We start from the raw sequence: 16,523 nt of genomic DNA, 5'->3' as shown, positions 1-16,523 counted from the left end.
TCTTTTCGGTATGCGTCATGTGTGTGAAAGGTCGTTGTTGAAGCGGTGATTAAAGAAAGTATTGCCGTAAACCTTGCCGTAGGATTACTAGTAAGTAATTGAGATGATGGTAGAGGTTATCGATGTTGTTGAGAACGTCTTGACGTGCGAGTAATGCGAAGAGACGAGTATGATCTCAAGGATAAGAAGGTTGATGATGGCGTACATGAATTTGGTTTCGTGATGTTGTAGAAGACGAACTTCGACGATGGGATGTGTTGCTCAAGTTATAAGAATGTTTGGAAGTGAAGGGATATGATAAGGAGCTATTTAGAATGTGGTTGATTTGAAGATAATGAGTTTTAGAGCGGAATTTTCGTAAGAAAAACGTAGGACAGTTGTTGAATCGTTATGAAACTTCGAAAATTCATAACTGGAGTTCTAGACATCCGATTTGAGTTCCCTTGAAGTGTCGGAAAGCTAATGAGATGAAATTTATTATAAAAATGGTTGCAGCAGCTGTAACATATTTAATTGTGACAGGATGATGTTGGAAAAAGGTGAAGTTGCGGTTACGCTTGTTCTTAGAACTAGATTTGGTTTTTGGTACTGTACGGGATGTCAGTGTCAGAGTTGAACGGATTGAAGGAATAATTAAAAGGTTTGTTGAGAAGAAATTTTAGAAATTAAGTGTACCATTTGAGGGATTTTGGAGATATCGCTTAGAGTGTCGCTGCAGGATGTCGATGTTGCATTTCGGATGACGTTGGAAAATTAATATCTTGAGTTCCGAGTGTCGGATTAATGTGCCGTTTGAGCCTACGAAGAGGTAAAATTATGTTCTACCTTATGGGAGAGTTATAAATACAGTGGAGTGATCCTATGAGGAGAGATTCAAAAGTCGGTTAAGGAAACGTGAAACTTGTTGAATAGGAATGCCTACTACCGCGATTGTTTGAAACGAAGTTTAGTAGAATATGTTGTTGATGAATAAGTTGATGAGATGTTCGGTAATAAAGATTATTTGAGTGCCGATGGATTTTAAGTGAGGGGTGGATTAGTAGTAAAGGTGAAATAAACTTTAGAACAGTTGAAGTCGTATTTGTGATGACAAAGCAACGACAGGTATAAAAGAAGAATTGTAGAGAATTTCTAACACCTATTGATGTGAGGAAGACTTTGTTGAGATTCCGAGTGGAATGATATTTGGACGCGAAATACGTCGTGGGATTTATAGTAAAACCACGAGTTATAAATATTATCGCAGTCTTTTGCTAAGATGAGGATTTTGATTTGGAACGAGATGAATAACAATGTACGAGTATATTAGTGATAATGAAGTTTGGAAGTAATTAACAAGTGTGTGATGCTAAGTGACTATGAAGAGGATTGTGTAAAATGTTTGGAAGTTGGTGTCTCACCGACAAGATGCAATGAGAGGGAAGTGTGCGAGGTGTAAAGACTCAAGGTGAATTATTAGGCTATGACGATGTTAATGAGTTTGGATGCAAACTCAAAAAGGACACTGTTATGTAGTAACGACGATTTATGCTTAAATATGTCGACTGTCTATTGACAAATTTAGGACTTGATCACCCTAAATCTCTTGTTGGTAGTAGACGAAATCATATAGATAGGATGAGCTGTTTGTTACCTTAATGGTATAAGATGTGATGAATACTAAGCCATGAAAATAAATCACTCAGCATGTTGTGTGAACTTATGAAGGAGTAAATATGAAAGAGTGCAATGTATTGGATGATGATCTAAGACGGGTAATCAGAGTCGCGCGGCGAAAGTGTGATGTGGAGTTGTGTTGTGAGTACTACTCGTGGGCAGTGAGGAATTAATATGTCGGAAGCCTACGTAGGGAACATGTATTAATCTATATGTTGGATTTAGAATCTAATGGATGTAAGGATGTTGTCCCAGGGATTTAGAACTCTTTTGAATAATTTCCGAGATGATAAACATGTTATTATGGTTGTACGTGGTTGACGAGTATGCATTCGGCGAAGTTAAGACGATGAGTTGATACTATATGATGCTATAATAATTTTGTGCTGTTGAAAGGTGTTATTGTAGATTTTCAAATATAATGAGGAATTATACTCTATGAAGGACGAAGTTGATTTAATTCTTGGAGAAGAGTGGCACTCAGTTGAGCTATTTTGTAAGTAATGGTATATTGAGGTTGATGAGTGTGATTATAGCTACTCATGTGTACTCGTTTTGATGATTCAAATGTCTTAATAGATGTAGTAACTCAGGAATTTGTTATTGAATGAGTATAAGTATTGCTAAGTGGTAAACTAGTACCATGTATGGTAAAGGAGGATTTTAAAAGAATGAGTAGAGAGAGTTGGAATTGGGCAAAACTAAGAAATCTAATTGGGGATGATGATTGTAATGAGTAATAATGATAGTGCAGCAAAAGCGGAATGTAACATGTTGGATAATTGCTGACGTGACTTGAGAGGAGTTAGATAGTTGAAATTCAATGATAGAGGAATATTGTTATTGAGTTTCTTGAAGGAAGCGGTTAGTGAAAAGTGTAAGTATTATTTTATCGCTCAGATGGAAAAGTGTGTCTAAGGTTGGTAAGTTCGGTAGATGGTATGCATTACTGCAGTGTTGATCAGGTGTGATCATACCATGGATTGAGTGATTATATTATTCAGCTATTGGGCGTATTGTATGGGTCGGACCTTGACGTTTCATTGTCGTTAACCTTTTGGAGATATAGCAAGTGGTACGCCTTTAGGTGGTCGAATGCGATGTAAGAGCTAAGATTGAATGCATGAGACATGCTTTCTATTGGTTATGTCAGATGATTCTTGAGGATCGACTTGGGAAATGTTACTTGGGAACTAGAGAGTCAGATGAAGGACTCATATCCAAGACTTTTCACTTGAAGTATGTTTTCGAGGACGAAAACTCTTTTAGTGGGGGACAGTTGTAACACCCCATATTTTCTAATTTTAATTTTCGGAAATTAAATTATTATTTAGAATTAATTGGTATTTTCATCGAACTAATTTGAAGAATTATGGAGTATTGGTCTTTGGGCCAAGTGGGGTATTTAGTAATGAGGGGGGTGTTAAGTGTTGAGCCCATTACTAAATTATGCCATGTTTTAATAAAACGAGTAAATAAGAGAAAATTGAGAAATAAAGAAGGAAAACCTAAGAGGGAGAAGAAGGAGAAAAGTCCAAATTCTTAGCTAAGGTAAGGGGGGACTCTTCCGGTTAATATCTATTATGTGATTATGGGTAATAGGATGGATTAACGTATGATTTGATTCGATTGGGTATATTGGGATTTGATATTGTTAGGTATGTTATGATTTGGGATAATTGATCAATTTGTATAGATTGTTGGTTATTGATGTGTTATTTTGATGCATAATGATGTGTGATGAGAAAATTGATGTTTGTATGCCTGTATGTGATGTCTGGAATCGTTTTTGGGTGAAAGGGTGTGAAATCGCAGGGTCTGTCGCAGGCTTGGGGTTTGCTGAATTCGCAGGTCCGCTGAGCGGAGGGGGTCTGCTGAGCGGAGGTCCCAACGTAGTTCGCTTCTGTTTGACGTCGCTAGAGGTCCGCTGAGCGGAGGTCTGAAGGATTCGCTTCTGCCTTGCTTCACTGAGCGAACCTTGCTGAGTGAGAATTTTCTAAAACTTTAAAATAACGTATCTTTTGATCCGTGAATCATTTCTTAGTGCCGTTTTGGGCGTTGTGCAAGTAATTAAATGTTTTACATGATGAATGATGAATATGGGCAGTAGCCGACTTTATTTCTTTAAAAACTCGATTTAATTACTTGATGAGAATTGAACATTGTGTGCATATGAGATAGGTGTGACAATGTATTTGGTGTGAAGATGAATTGGTTGTGATTATTATTATGATTGTGATGAATGCATGACTATTTGAATGATGTTGAAAACATGTACATACTTATTCGGTGATGTGGTGTTGAGATGAATTGTACATCGTGATTCGGTGATGTTTTTAAGTATGTTATGTGTGTTTCATTCATTCATATGCATTTGATGTTGGATCCTGGTGATGTTTGGATCGTTGGTGGACATATTTCCCATTATGCGGAAATTGTGTCGGTGGGCCGTATCTCGATGAGGCGTAGATCGGTTAGGTGGACTAATTCCACGGTTTATTGGTACCACATGCATAGTGTCAGTTGTGTCATATGCATTTTGTCATAACATGATTGTATGGATTTCTTTGTTTTGTGTTGTAATCTATTATTGTGTGAATTGATGAGTAATAGATGTGAATCTGAATATATGACAGATTGGGTGAATGATATATTATGATGTTTTGTTGCTTATGAATGCATAACATTGATTAATTGAGAATGAGACTCACCCTTACTTGTTGACAATTTTCAGATTAAGGAGTAGCGGCATTAGTGCTCGGTGAGGATGACTCGTAGAGTTTATCCGTTGTTTTGGGTCGTGTCGGTCGTGCTCTGATCTTGTAACACTGGGGGATGATAGTTATAGAGATTTATGAGAATTCTCTATTTTATTTGGTGTTGGATTATGTTTCCATTTGGTTATGTTGATGATGTTTCTTATTCCGCTGTGATAAACATAATTGTGTTTTTGGTAAATCATTTCCTAATAAAGCATGACTTGACCATGATTGGTTTATTTATTTTAAATAATTGTGGCACCCTTGTGTTTATGTTTTTACTCTGATATATTTATTTAATTTGCCGCGGGGTTTAGAAGGGTGTTACATTAATGACATCAAAGTCATAGATTGGATATGCACTAGATTGAAACTAATCTTTAAACCTGAAACAAATGAACACCACAGAAAGACGCAAAAATAAACACACCACACAGAGACATGAAATCAAAACAAACTGACGCACTAAAATGACAAAATCACAACAACAAAAAATACTAAATATAGGTGAAAATTACTTATTTAACTAATAGGGAAACAAAAATGATTTAGAGGGGTAATTTTGAAGCAAAATCGATCCTAAATCACCCTTCCCGAAAAGATAATAAAATATGGGAATATCTTACCCCACCCTTTGGGGTTCTTGGGCACCATGTGCACTTCCAAAAATATCCTCCTGCTTCCGAAGATACACATCAGAAAGCATCTTTATTTTACTGAGAGCGTATTTCCGAAGATACACCTCCGAAAAAACTAAAATTTGGCCAAAAAATACTTCCTAATGTGGATCTCCAGAAGCATGAGACATAAATTAAATCGCGCTATCAAAGGGTGGATTGAGATATTGCCTAAAATATAAGTTTAAAAAATTCATTTAAAGCTTAATACAAAAAAAATAATGGTATAAATCATGACACAATAAAATGGCAAAATTAGTTTCTACCTAAATAAAAAATAATTATACTGTCAAACATAAAATTTAATATAATCAAAATAAAATACTTAAAATAATATTTACACAGCTCAGACTATCTTATAAATAAAATAAAATAAAATACAAAAAATAAACCAAACAATATATTTAATTTAGAGAAATGCTGACCAGTGCCCTCAGGGCAATGGTTAAGACTTTAAAATAGTAAATTTATCTCGATAATCTGCGTATCTAATGCCTTGAAAATTGAAATATTAAAATTTCTATAATATATTTTCTTTTTTAGGAATGCTTAACCATTTCCCTCAGGGCACTGGTTAGCAAGACCCTTTAATTTAAAAATAAATTAATAATATAAATTTGAAAGAGGAAAAAACGAAACACTATGATGAGTAAATGTAAAGGGGAATTCACATTTGAACAGTGACAAATTACAATCGATATTGAATTGAATGATAACAAAAGATTTACAATTGAACGATGATTCAAGGTGAATGATGACCAATATTTTAAAAATCAAATGGGTCATCAAATCGAGGAAGATACTGGATTATTGGTTTATTGGTCGAACCACTAAGTTATTGGTTCATTGACAAAATTATATATTTAAAATCGGTCCAGATAATTCGGTCTCCAAACAACGACACCTACAAAATTTTAATTGCAAACGAGGATAAACAATTAAATAAATTTTGAACAAAATTTACTTATATTTTAATTTAATTTTTTTAAAATTAGTAAAATAACGTCGTTTTGTCTAAAGAAAAAAATATGCATTTAATCCGTCTGTTTTTAAAAACCGTCAATTCTCTGGTTTTTGTCAATTTTGATCGATCTCTACAAGTTCAATAGCACATTCGACCTAACAATCGAACCAAGCGGTAATTTTCTTCCGATTCCCAATTCGATCGGTTCGACCGACCGATTCGGTCTAACTTTGAAAGCACTGACAATGACAACTAATATTGTTTTTAAACTGAAAAAGAAAGAGATTTTCTTTGCCCTACTCCCAACCTTCTAAATCACCTTTGGTGAAAACCATATATACCCCTGACTTCGGAAATGCATTTCCGAAATGCAAGAAAAAGGTGTTTTCGGAGATGCATCTCCGAAAGCGCTTTTTTTTTAAAAAAGTTTGTCTTATTTCAGAAATGCATTTTCGAAAACAGCATTTCGGAAGTGCATTTCCGAAATACTGCACGTTTTGCAGATTTAGCAAAACAGCCCCCTCCCCCAATTCATTTACCCTAATTCAACTTCAAACTCAACCCCAAAGAGATTTTGTGCAAACCACTTCCAAGGCTACATCAAAGGCTCCAATAACCTTGCTATACTACATTCAAAAGCCCTCCAATCTCTTCAATCGGTAAGCTTTTCGATTTTTAGATCTATGATTAAAATTTCTATTAGGGTGTTTAGAAATTGCAAAAATTATATTGGGGTAGGTTGGTACTGCTATTTAGGTTGTTTAGAATGATTAAATGTAGTTTTGAAGTTTGTTTTTGGGGTCTGCCATGGAAGTTGCAGAAAACTTCTTCGCGTGGGTGTTTCCGAAAACACCTCAATTCCCAGTTTCGGAAATGAACTTCCGAAGTGTATCAGAAATGAATTTTTTTAGTTTTTTCTATTGTCCCGCATATTTATTGATTTCAATTGTTTTCAGGAACATGGCAGGCAACCAAGCACGCATCAGACAGGGTAGAGAGACTCAGACTGCGTCGGGTAGGCGCGAGCGGGCGGCGCAGCTGGCGTCGACGCAGGGGCAGGGGACGTGTGCGAGTTCCCGTGCAGCTGGACGAGGGTACCTCTGCATTTGGATTGAGGAGTCGTCTGGCTCGGGTATCTTCTTCCCGCCAGCGAGAGGAGGAGGAGGAGGAGGCAGTGACATACCACGAGGCGGAGGAGGTACCGGATGTTGACCCTCCACACATAAAGGAGGAGGAGCAGGAGGAGGGTTACCCTGGAGGGCCCAGTGACACTACCTTGCTGATTACCTACCACGAGCACGTCGCTCGGCGTATCTGGGAGGGAGAGGTATTTTTTATAATTTGCCCGACTATATTATTTAACCGTTTATAATTTAGCCGTTTATTCAATATTTTCTTAACGGTCTAATTAACATACTTTTTATTTGTTTTTGTTGTAACAGGAGAGAGAGACTTTGAAAATGGTGAACCACTCCCGGAAGGTTTTCATTTTGTTTAAACCGAATGTTGAGTGGTTTAACGACGCGGTGAGAGCTTCAAGGCTTAGTGGGTTGTGCATGACGGGGTAAACCACCATCACCCACGGCATGCAGGGTGCCTTTATGGAGAGGTGGCACAGGAAGACGTCTTCTTTCCACTTACTGGTTGGGGAGATGACGATCACCTTGCATGATGTGCAGTGTCTTCTCCACTTGCCGATCAGGGGGACGGTGTTGGACCATTCCCGGATCCAGAGGATCGAAGCCAGTGAGTGGATGGCGCTCTATTTGGGTATGGAGCCCGAAGTTGCTGACTTTGAGTGCATGACGACAAATGGGCCTCATATCCGATTCACCACACTGAGCGCTTATTTCGAGCACCACCTGGTGGCGGAGGCCGAATCCGAGGAGGCGGATGACGCCCTATTTGTGCAGTATCACCGTGGCTGCGCTCTTCGGTGCTGGTGCATGTGTTGTGGTAGGCGCTGCACTCTTTGTGGACAAGAGTGCAAGGTACGTCGACGTGACCTACCTCCGCTATTTCATTGACTTGACTACCGTTCACCAGTGGAACTGGGGGTCAGCTGTTCTGGCATACCTATACCAGAAGCTGAATGAGGCCTCCAACTGGAGGACCAGGTAGTTGACCGATACGGTTCATTTTAATTGTTTCACATTTATTTATGTTCCGTTTTATTTCTAATACATTATCGTGTTTGTGTTTCAGAGCTGGATCATCTCCTACTTCTCCCGCATCCACGGCTTCCGCGTTGATCCTGAGTACGAGGAAGCCATGCCCAGGGCTGCCCGATACTTTCTCCAGAGGGAGAACAATGCAGTTGGACCATATTGTGGGTACCTCGACCGCACGATGCACAATGAAGTCACTTGGAGGCCATTCAGCGACTACACTCATGTTGTCCCCTTTGACGGCATATCGTTATATTCTTGCTGGTTGGCGTGCGGGACCAACACCATGGTGCGGTACCCTGAGCGGTGCATGTGGCAGTTTGGATATGTGCATATGATACCCAGGTCACCTTTTGAGGCTGCTCCCGACATAGTGACCCGAGTGCAGCTCACTGGCATATTTGAGGATTGGGAGCGCCATGTGGTCCCAGAGGAGTATCGTCGCATTCGGGTCACCCAGGACTGGCACAGTGTGGAGGGCTATGTCACATGGTTCTATCGGGTGTCACATTCTCTGATGAGACCCGACGCTCCCGGCGCTCCTAGGCCAGCACACAAGGAGATCCTGGAGAACCAGCAGGCCGAGGATGACCACGCCATTGATCACGTGCCGATCTGCCAGCGGATGGAGATGCTTGGGCGGGATGCGTTGGATCGAGGTATCGTTGATTAGGGCGGTCCAGAGGCAGTCGCCGTGATGGAGAGGATCATCACTGATGCGAGCCGTGCGGCGGCATACAGGCGGCAGAGGAGGTCCCAGGGAGAGAGGGTTAGGCATACCCAATAGGGGTCCGGGTTTATTTTATTTTTTTGTATTCGGATTATATATTTCGCACACTATGACTCGGTCTGTATATATTATTTGAATTTTATTTATTATATTAGTATATTACGTTTATATGTGGTTTATTTTGTTCGGCTTTTCCGTTTTGTATATATTATACGTTTTGTATATATTTCCTACGGGACTATTAGAAAAAGCATAAAAAATAGAGTTCTCCATAATTCAAAAATGCACTTCCGAATTACACTAAAATCTGAAAAAAATGTGTTTTAGGAAGTGCATCTCCGAAAACACCCCTATTTGGTGTTTTCGAAAATGCACTTAAAATTTAGAAAAAAAACTACGAAAATATATTTCCGAAGCAAGAATAAAATGGGGTTTTCGTTGGGGGTAACCCCTATAAAGAGGTGGGTAAAGTAAAAATTAAAAGAAATGGACAATGTGATAATATTTGAAGGAGATAGCGTGATGGATATATGGAACATGGTTTGAGAAAGACAAAATATATATAAACAGTTCATTCTAGTTTTGCACTGGATTTGACTCCTCAATGATTTTGAAAGGCATGCTAAAATCATATAGTGATAAAATCATAGCCTATTCGATATATTTAGAGGGTGTAAAATATGGCAAAATTTATTAACTTTGTTTATCTTATGTTAATCTTTCACTCTTTCTTTCTTTTTACACCGATCGTCAACTATGGTAAGCTATTTTTGTCCTTTTTAAATTTCATTCTTTGCTTAATGCATGAAACTTTTTCTCATTTTATTAACATTCTTTTTATTTGATTTTTTAATTACAACAGGGGTTTCTAAATGTGCTACAAATGATGAATGTTCAATAAATATGTGCGAACCTGGTTTAAAACCGATGTGTTATATTAATATTTGTATATGTGTTGGACTAAGGGTGTGCTTGGTAGAGGAGAAAAAGAAAAGAGAGAAGTTGAAGAGAGAGAGGTTGAAGAGAAGAGTAGAACTTCTCTTGTTTGGTTGAGGTGAGAAAGAGAAGAGAGAGAGCTATAATTAATGGGTCCCACTACTTTTTCAATCTTCTCATAATTGGAGAGAAATGAGAAAGAGTATCCATTTTCCAATTTTATCCAATATTAAAATATTAACTTTTATCTATTTTTTAAATTCATGGTGTAATAATTTTGTTTAGTAAAGGATATTTTTGTCTTTTCAAAAATAGTTACATTTCTTTCTCTTCTATTTCTCTCATACTTCTCTTATAACAAACAATACACCAAATCTACTCTATTTCTCACATTTTTCTCTCTTCTCTCACTCTCTCTTCACAACTTCTCTCTTCACAACTTCTCTTCAAAACCAAACACACCCTAAATGTTCATATATGAGTACAAAAAATATTATTCCAATATATTCTATGAATTATCATATAGTTATTATGTCGGCAATTAATAATTTCTTTTTCTTTTAGTTTTTTTAATTTCACATATCTTGCTTTGATTTTGTACCTTAAGGTAGGGTGGCAAAACGGGCCGGGCCCGCCGGGCCGCCCGCGCACCCGTCAAAATTTGGCGGGTTGGGTTGGAATTTTAAGCTCGCCGCTCGTCAAAGCCCGCCCCGCCAAAACCCGCCGCCCGCCATACCCGCCCTGCCAAAGCCCGCCGCTCGCCAAAACCCGCTCCTCCTCCAAAACTCACTCTTTTTTTAGTTAATTCTAGTAATTGCAATTTTTGATAGTTTATTTAATACATTTATTTATAAATATATGTAATATTTTTTAGAGTAAATTTGTTAAAAAATTATTTTTATAAAAAATTGTTTTAAAAAATAAGTGAAAAGTTTAATTAAAAGGTAAAAAAAGCATAATAATCTATTAAAAAAATATAAATAAAAATAAGCGGGTAAGCCTGCCGCCCGCCAACCCGCCATCTTGGTGGGACGGACATGATTTTGATGCCCGTTTTACTTGGCGGGCATGTCCGCCCCGCTTGTTTTTTGGCAGGCATAAGGCGGGGCGGGCGGCCCGTTTTGTCACCCCTACCTTAAGGTGATCTTAATAAAGTGAATTAAAGAATAAAAATATATTACAAATAGTCTCCTTTTCTCTTAACTTCAAGATATGTTGTTAATGACCATATGCTCTATGATATCAATGTATTGTTCTCTCTCTCTCTCTCTCTCTCTCTCTCTCTCTCTCTCTCTCTCTCTCTCTCTCTCTCTCTCTCTCTCTCTCTCTCTCTCTCTCTCTCTCTCTCTCTCTCTCTCTCTCTCTCTCTCTCTCTCTCTCTCTCTCTCTCTCTCTCTCTCTCTCTCTGCCTATTAGAACTAGAGTGGACAAAATAATTAGTCCGTTAACAATTCATTAAAACTTCTTTAAATATATTTCTCCAATTCTGATAGGGAGTTTAATAGAATAATTTATTATTAGTTTAATTAGTATTTTGATGTATTAGATGATATAATGTTTTTTAGAATATTCTAATAGCTTTTGGGCTTTTAATAGCTTTTGGACTTTTAGTTATTTATCCATTAGGAGCATTATATATGTAGTGTCTTTGACACATTTTAGAGTATGAGTGAAATCAAAAAGTCTTTATTTCCTTTATTTTATTTAGTCACTTTTATTGTTCTTCCCATTTCCTAGTTTAAACCCTAGTTTAGAACCTTGATAGGAAGCAGCTTTCTATCAATTGGTGCTTTCATTCTTGAACACCAAAACCTACTATGGCATATTCATTTCCTCCATCTTTCACTACTCATTTTTATCCATATCATCCCAACATCACCAATGTTACTCCTTCATTTTCATCCTATTCCACAAACATTCCTATTGTAACTCCATCTCAAAATTTATCCTATAATCATGGATACACACCACATCTACATCCTACATATGACTATTACACACCATTCTACCAACAAAATATCTCAACTCCTTTTATTCCTCCCTACCAACCCACACCAGAGCTATCAGATTTAACATCACATCATTCTAACATTTTTCTAAAAGACCACCACAAATATCACCATCAACAAGCAACAAGTTCCATTTCACCTCATATACATCCATCCTACACCATTTCCCAACAAACTCACATGTCCACATATTCAGTTCAAGAACTTTTTCAAGAATGTCTTCAGAAATTATCTCAAGCAGAAGAAAAATATAAGGATCAAAAGAGAGCTATTGATGAGAAATATCAAGCTTCTATTCTTTCCATCAAGCAAAGATCTCAAAAAAAGTCTCAAGAAATTTGCGATGCACAAAAAAAATTGAGAGAAAAATATTCTGCTAGAAGAACTACAACAAATCAGCCAGAAAAAGAAGAAATAATTTTTTTTTCAGATCCACAAAACCCACATCCGGCGACAATTCCGGTAATAATTCCGGCAACTATTCTGACGACAATTTCGGCAACTATTCCGACGACAAATCCAACAATTGTTCTTCTGAAAAATCCGGTAACATTTCGGCCATCATCTCTAGTGTCATCTCCTCCAAAAAAACAACAAGATCTAAAACCACAGTACACAGTTTTATCTTCATCTCCGGTTTTGTTATCACTGTTTAAAAATTCCTTTTTGCACTCATCAGAAAAAGCACCGGATTTGTTATCTCCATTGCCGAAACTACCGAAACCACCTCCATTTATGAAATGGTACCATTATTTTTGTTTTTATTTAGTATTACTCAAAAAAAAAAGGGAGAAGAAGCAGGAAAGCGAAGAAGAAAGAGAGAAGGTAGCCTTAAAATCTGTGTCAAGCTCTTTTTTTTACCACAATGTGCTGAACCCACGATTCCCTCCTCAAAAATCCACCCAATATCTTACAAAAATTATCTCTTAGCCACTTTATATTCTTTCCAACCAATTCTCTCACCATACTATCTCAAATTGGCCCCACCATTTCAATACCACCACCTCCCATGTGCTATGCTTTTGTTTTCAATATTCATAATGAAAACGTAGCATAACTTTTAAATTAAAAAAAATTCAGTCCAAGTTCTTCACTCATTATATTATCTTGGCTCATTAATTGAACTATTAAGTTGAATTTTATATCAATTATATTTTTAGAACCTTGAGGACAAGGTTCAAGTGGACCCGGCGACAATGATAGGGAGTTTAATAGAATAATTTATTAGTAGTTTAATTAGTATTTTGATGTATTAGATGATATAATGTTTTCTAGAATATTCTAATAGCTTTTGGGCTTTTAATAGCTTTTGGACTTTTAGTTATTTATCCATTAGGAGCATTATATATGTAGTGTCTTTGACACATTTTAGAGTATGAATGAAATCAAAAAGTCTTTATTTCCTTTATTTTATTTAGTCACTTTTATTGTTCTTCCCCTTTTCCTAGTTTAAACCCTAGTTTAGAACCTTGATCGAAAGCAGCTTTCTATCAAATTCATTCTTAAATTAAAAAATTCATTCTATGAAATGTGGGAATAGGCCAGGCCGGTCTACAAGAGCCTTAGTCTAGCCTATTTAAGGTCAGACTTATTTAATAAAGACGTCAGACTTAGGCTTTTTTAAAAGCCTATTTTATTAAATAGGACAGATTTAGGCTATTAAAAAAGCTTATGAAGCCTTATAGTCTGACCTATATTTTCATATATATTAAAGATATGCTAAATAGGTTGGACCATGTATACATAATTACACACACACATATATATATATATATATATATATATATATATATATATATATATATATATATATATATATATATATATATATATATATATATATATATATATATATATATAATTAGAAGAAAAAAAGCTAAAGAGATTAGCCTGTGTATGCATATATATTAGAATAAAGGTTAAACAGATTCTCTTATATATTCATATATAGGCTGATCTATAAGGCTTCTTAATTAATATGGATTAATTAAAAACTTTAATGAGATACAGACTTCTAAATAGGTTATCAGGCCAGGCTAGACTTTTAAAAAGGTCAGACCAAGCCAAAAAACTGAGTCTATGATAAGCCAAAGGCCAGATTTAGACCTTTTAAGTTTATCGTTGGCCAGACTCAGGCCTTCTAAAGCCTAACCTAACCTATTTCCACGCCTAATTCTATCCATCAATTAACATCATTTTAATGGATAGATATCCATCTATCCAAAAAATTAATTTAAATATCCTCAAATATTTTTGCATAGTTTTTTTTTCTTATTACTAAAAAAAATCGTTTTTTTTATTTTTGAAAAAAATCGATATTTGATTTCTAAAAGAACTTTATTCTTAGAAAAAACTCGTTTTTTCAATTTATTTATTTTTTTGGAAAAACTCGATTTTTTATATTTCCAAAAAAACTCTATTTTTTTCATATTTCTGGAAAATTCGATTTTTTATATATCTGAAAAAACTCAATTTTTTCGTTTTTTAGAAAAACTCGATTTTTGTATTTTTGAAAAACAATTTTTCGTATTTCTGAAAATCTCGATTTTTAGTATTTCTAAAACTAATTTTATAGATTTAAAGTATAAGAAAAAATAATTAATTAGATCATCAAAAACTACTACGAAAATATATTTCCGAAGCAGGAATAAAGTGGGGTTTTTGTTGGGAGTAACCCCTATAAGGAGGTGGGTAAAGAAAAAATTAAAAGAAATGGACAATGTGATAATATTTGAAGGAGATAGCGTGATGGATATATGGAACATGGTTTGAGAAAGACAAAATATATATAAACGGTTCATTCTAGTTTTGCACTGGATTTGACTCCTCAATGCTTTTGAAAGTCATGCTAACATGAATTCAGCCCACGTTTTCGGTTGGTTAAACCGTTCAATCCGGTTTAATTTTAAAACAGTATTATAAACTATTTAAATGATGTAAGAAGAACATAATACTTATAAATATTATAAATCATATAGTGATAAAATCATAGCCTATTCGATATATTTAGAGGGTGTAAAATATGGCAAAATTTATTAACTTTGTTTATCTTATGTTAATCTTTCACTCTTTCTTTCTTTTTACACCGATCGTCAACTATGGTAAGCTATTTTTGTCCTTTTTAAATTTCATTCTTTGCTTAATGCATGCAACTTTTTCTCATTTTATTAACATTCTTTTTATTTGATTTTTTAATTACAACAGGGGTTTCTAAATGTGCTACAAATGATGAATGTTCAATAAATATGTGCGAACCTGGTTTAAAACCGATGTGTTATATTAATATTTGTATATGTGTTGGACTAGATGTTCGTATATGAGTACAAAAAATATTATTCCAATATATTCTATGAATTATCATATAGTTATTATGTCGGCAACTAATAATTTCTTTTTCTTTTAGTTTTTTTAATTTCACATATCTTGCTTTGATTTTGTACCTTAAGGTGATATTAATAAAGTGAATTAAAGAATAAAAATATATTACAAATAGTCTCCTTTTCTCTTAACTTCAAGATATGTTGTTAATGACCATATGCTCTATGATATCAATGTATTATTTTCTATCTCTCTCTCTCTCTCTCTCTGCCTATTAGAACTAGAGTGGAAAATAATTAGTCCGTTAACAATTCATTAAAACTTCTTTAAATATATTTATCCAATTCTGATAGGGAGTTTAATAGAATAATTTATTATTAGTTTAATTAGTATTTTGATGTATTAGATGATATAATGTTTTTTAGAATATTCTAATAGCTTTTGGGTTTTTAATAGCTTTTGGGCTTTTAGTTATTTATCCATTAGGAGCATTATATATGTAGTGTCTTTGACACATTTTAGAGTATGAGTGAAATCAAAAAGTCTTTATTTCCTTTATTTTATTTAGTCACTTTTATTGTTCTTCCCATTTCCTAGTTTAAACCCTAGTTTAGAACCTTGATAGGAAGCAGCTTTCTATCAATTGGTGCTTTCATTCTTCAACACCAAAACCTACTATGGCATATTCATTTCCTCCATCTTTCACTACTCATTTTTATCCATATCATCCCAACATCACCAATGTTACTCCTTCATTTTCATCATATTCCACAAACATTTCTATTGTAACTCCATCTCAAAATTTATCCTATAATCATGGATACACACCACATCTACATCCTACATATGACTATTACACACCATTCTACCAACAAAATATCTCAACTCCTTTTATTCCTTCCTACCAACCCACACCAGAGCTATCAGATTTAACATCTCATCATTCTAACATTTTTCTAAAAGACCACCACAAATATCACCATCAACAAGCAACAAGTTCCATTTCACCTCATATACATCCATCCTACACCATTTCCCAACAAACTCACATGTCCACATATTCAGTTCAAGAACTTTTTCAAGAATGTCTTCAGAAATTATCTCAAGCAGAAGAAAAATATAAGGATCAAAAGAGAGCTATTGATGAAAAATATCAAGCTTCTATTCTTTCCATCAAGCAAAGATCTCAAAAAAAGTCTCAAGAAATTTGTGATGCACAAAATAAATTGAGAGAAAAATATTCTGCTAGAAGAACTACAACAAATCAGCCAGAAAAATAAGAAATAAAAAAAAATTCAGATCCACA

At 35.3% G+C, this 16,523-nt stretch overlaps 1 long non-coding RNA gene across 1 annotated transcript; it reads left to right on the top strand.

The window, feature by feature from the left end:
• The first annotated feature begins 14,743 nt into the window (after nucleotides 1–14,743).
• Nucleotides 14,744–15,389, top strand: LOC131641460 (uncharacterized). The gene is made up of 2 exons (XR_009295551.1): nucleotides 14,744–15,000; nucleotides 15,104–15,389. It is a non-coding gene; the product is annotated as an uncharacterized LOC131641460 (long non-coding RNA).
• The last annotated feature ends 1,134 nt before the right edge of the window (nucleotides 15,390–16,523 follow it).

This window comes from Vicia villosa, unplaced genomic scaffold (genome assembly GCF_029867415.1).
Source record: "Vicia villosa cultivar HV-30 ecotype Madison, WI unplaced genomic scaffold, Vvil1.0 ctg.003769F_1_1, whole genome shotgun sequence".
Classification (NCBI taxonomy): domain Eukaryota; kingdom Viridiplantae; phylum Streptophyta; class Magnoliopsida; order Fabales; family Fabaceae; genus Vicia; species Vicia villosa.
This window is presented reverse-complemented; position numbering and strand designations above follow the sequence as displayed.